The following is a 4,335-nucleotide window of genomic DNA, read 5'->3' on the forward strand; positions in this document are numbered from 1 at the left end:
TTTGTTTTTTAACTGTTTTGCATGAAATGCTATGAAAATAATTTCACTTTGTGTGTGTGTGTATGTGTGGACATTGGCACTCATTTCCCTTGCACACATACCTATGAGTATAAATGCTGGGTTATAAAATAGGTGTTTGTTTAGTTTTAACAGTATTGTCAAAGAGTTTTCAAAACCTATTGTGTCAATCTTTACTTCCATCTAGAAAATTATGATTCCCTCTGACTTCACATTTTATCCAACACTTATTATTATCACCGTTTAATTATAATTCCAGTGTGTGTGTCTGTCCTTCTTATAGTTTGATATGCACTTACTTGATAAGTACTGCGCTGAAACAACTTTTTTTATTCTTAGGAGTCTTTGATATCCTCATTTATTATTATTATCTCTCAGATTATTTATACTTTATCTTATTAATTTATGGGATTAAAAAATCCAGATAGGAGAACTTACTCAAATATTTGCACTGCAAATATTTTCTCTGTTTCTGGCTTGTTCCTTCTTCTGTGATTTTTGGTTGATAGAAGTTATCAATTTTAGTGATGAGCAAATTATCCATCTTTATTTTTACGGTTATTGATTTCTGTGATGTGTTTAACAAATGTTTTTGTACCCTGGTCATGTATTCTTCCTTCTTTTCTCTAAGTTTTATCACTCTATGAATATTTATCGCATCTGAGCTTAATTTTTGTGTGTAGTGAGACCCAAACTAAATTCCCGGTGAAGGTGAAAGTAGAGAAATAAGAATTGAAGATGTCCCAGACCAGGAACAAACTGGATGCCCTTCCGCAGTGTCTGTTGGAGAAGAGTTACAAGGACAGGGAGCATCTGGCTGAGGAAGCCTGGAAGACCCACTCAGATACCCACAGCATGGATTGCTCCATCATTGTGGCCACCGGCAAAAGGCCATCTGCCCACTTCTGCCACCAGCGAATGAGGAAGAAGAGGAAGATGGATGGGCTGGCAGAGGGAGACTGCAGAAAGCCAATAAGTGTGTGATCAAGCTGTTTGACTGGAGTGGTGATTTAGCTCGGTTTAGGGAGAACACACTGCTGTAGTCAATCTGTAGTGCCTGGATGTGCAGTAGCCTCTCATTGCAAACGTGTCAACACTCGTCCAGCTCACTGCTACTCACAGTGTTTGAGGATGCAGAGGTTTCAGAGGTCACCAACAGCAAGAGTCGTTAGGTGTACAAGCTGCTTTCGCCCATAGCCCCTGGGCCACCTGGAGATGCCTGCAGATTCTGCATACCTTCCCCACTGCAGCCAGAGACACAGGATACCCCCAATGATGGGGCCAAGTCTGAGCCCTCAACTACAGCAATGTGGAGAACTGGAAACTCATTTGACAGTGGTGGACCAGCATCCTTACTCATAAATCATGAAGTTACAATAGGAGATGTCAGAGAAAGAGTGATGTCCCCGTGTCCCCCCACTCCAATAAGCATTTCCCTTCTTTGAAAAATAAGGTCAAAGTAAATTTTTTCATATAGAGATTCACTTTCACTTAGGACCATTTCTTAAAAAGACCATCATTTCCCCGGTGAACTGCAATGGCCATTTTGCCGCAAGTTGGGCCAATATATATGTGCCGATCATTTTCTGGAATGCCTATTCAACCTGTCTTTTGACTGTGCTTATGCCAGTATATCTTTATAGTTAGATTTTAAATGTGGTGATATATGCCCACCTATTATTTTCTTCTTTTTCAAGGTTTCCTTGTTTTTTTCTGGGCATTTCTCATTTTCACATGAAAAATAGAATTATATTACCATTCACACACTCACACACACAGAGACTGCTTATGATTGGAATCAAAATCAGCTTGGAGAGAAGAGACATTTTAATCTCTTGAGTCTTCTAACTCATAAATATGGTACATCTCACCATTTATTTTGGCCTTTTTAGTTTCTCAGAGCAATAATTTTTAGTTTTCATTGTACATAACTGGGACATTTTTGTTAGATTTATATTATAAACATTTGTATATATATGACCCATTAGTAGTCAGGAGAGCATTGTGTAAAATCACTAGACAAAGGAATAGAAGAATTTAAAACGTGTGTCAGTAACTTAGGTAAGTAAAAGTTTAAGTAAACTAAGAAAACCGAGGAATACATCCATAAAAACTAACATTTTCTCCAGTAACTTGTCCATTTAGAGAAGTAGGAAAGTGATCAAATTTATCTCAGGAGCAGGGTGTGTGACACTCCAGAGACCATACTGGGGATCTTTGGTTTCACAATGTTTAATACAGATGCATAGACATTTCCTTTAGACTCCCTGTGGATTCTTAAAGGAGCTGTGACATGAAAAACCATGCCTGAATAAAATATTCTAACTGGCCATTTCAAGATGCAAATATTTTGTGAGTAATGAGGAGGGAACAAGTGTATTCCCTGTTATCCAGGTTTGTTACTGTGCTGAATCAATAAGACTGAATCCACTGTCATTCCCAGGTTATTTCTCGTTTGAACAAATTTATATTCTGGATAAAGTAAAAGATCACAAAATTTTCTCGTGAACATCCAAGGTGATGACTTTTTGGAGAAGGATGTATCTTTCCCAGGCTGCAGTATGTTACAACAAGGTGCTAGTCCCATTACTCACATGGTGTGGAAGGACGGAGAGCAGAGAAGCTTTTTAGGCATAGCTGATAAAAGCTCTGGGAACATTAGGGAAAAAAAAAAAAAACAGTACCTTAAAAAACAAACCTGTGGGGCTTCCCTGGTGGCACAGTGGTTGAGTCCGCCTGCCAGTGCAGGAGACACGGGTTCGTGCCCCGGTCCGGGAGGATCCCACATGCCGCGGAGCAGCTGGGCCCGTGAGCCATGGCCGCTGAGCCTGCGCGTCTGGAGACTGTGCTCCACAACAGGAGAGGCCACAACAGTGAGAGGCCCGCGTACCGCAAAAAAAACAAAACAAACAAAAAAAACCCCGTGTATCTCAAATAATCATTCTTATGGCTTCTTGTTTTCCAGTACTTATCTGTGGAAATATGATAGCATGCAGAAATTGCTTAACTAAAGAAATGCAACAGGGCTTCCCTGGTAGCGCAGTGGTTGAGAGTCCGCCTGGGGTTCGTGCCCCAGTCCGGAAAGATCCCACATGCCGCGGAGCGGCTGGGCCCGTGAGCCATGGCCGCTGAGCCTGCGCGTCCGGAGCCTGTGCTCCGCAACAGGAGAGGCCACAACAGTGAGAGGCCCGCGTACCGCAGGGGAAAAAAAAAAAAAAAAGCAACAGAATTTTAAGCTAATGGGTATGTTGTGCTATGTTTTAACTTAATGATGTGGCACTTTTTGGACTATCCCACTTTATATGTAAATTTCTCTAACTCTTGTAAATGGAAAATCTCATATAGACTATGAAACATCATTGTGTAGCATAAACGTTATATCAAAATGGTTTTTCTTGATGACATGCATCCATTAGAAGGAACCCATAAAAATGTTATAAACATATTTGGATCTGCTAGGTGATGATTTTTCTTGACAAGCTAATGTGCTGTGCTATGAGTAGACATGGAGTAATATTGTTGAAAAGAACAAAATGACTTTAGTATCTTTTTTTTTTTTTTTTTTCCCGATATACGGGCCTCTCACTGCTGTGGCCTCTCCCGTTGCGGAGCACGGGCTCCGGACGCGCAGGCTCAGTGGCCATGGCTCATGGACCCAGCCGCTCCGCGGCATGTGGGATCTTCACGGACCGGGGCACGAACCCGTGTCCCCTGCATCGGCAGGCAGACTCTCAACCCCTGCGCCACCAGGGGTGCCCGACTTTAGTATCTTTTATGCCAAGAAAATCTCAAGAAAAACAGTACACTCTCCAAAATCCCTACTGTTAAGGTAGGCCCTTGAGAATTGCATGTTTTCACATTATATTTTTTACCCATGCTTTCTGGATTGATAGAGAGTATATTGATGGAGATACAATTTTCTTAAAACTTCATTTAAGAAGTGCCAGGTTGGGCTTCCCTGGTGGCGCAGTGGTTGAGAGTCTGCCTGCCGATGCAGGGAACACGGGTTCGTGCCCCGGTCCGGGAGGATCCCACATGCCGCAGAGTGGCTGGGCCCATGAGCCATAGCCGCTGAGCCTGCGCGTCTGGAGCCTGTGCTCCGCAACGGGAGAGGCCACAACAGAGAGAGGCCTGCGTACCGCAAAAAAAAAAAAAAAAAAAAAAAGAAGTGCCAGGTTGCTAAGATTGTCAGTATTTCAATAATAAATGATTTTCCCCCTGAGTTTTTTATAGTTCAAATAATAGTTTTAAGGAACAGAAAAATTTTAAACACATGTCAGTTTCCTATGGATAGCATCTTAAAATAATCTATATTTA

At 41.7% G+C, this 4,335-nt stretch overlaps 1 pseudogene; it reads left to right on the top strand.

Moving 5' to 3' along the window:
• Positions 1-723: 723 nt before the first annotated feature.
• On the top strand, positions 724-1,463 carry LOC137220609 (protein lin-37 homolog pseudogene; annotated as a pseudogene).
• Positions 1,464-4,335: the final 2,872 nt, after the last annotated feature.

Source organism: Pseudorca crassidens, chromosome 3 (assembly GCF_039906515.1).
Source record: "Pseudorca crassidens isolate mPseCra1 chromosome 3, mPseCra1.hap1, whole genome shotgun sequence".
Classification (NCBI taxonomy): domain Eukaryota; kingdom Metazoa; phylum Chordata; class Mammalia; order Artiodactyla; family Delphinidae; genus Pseudorca; species Pseudorca crassidens.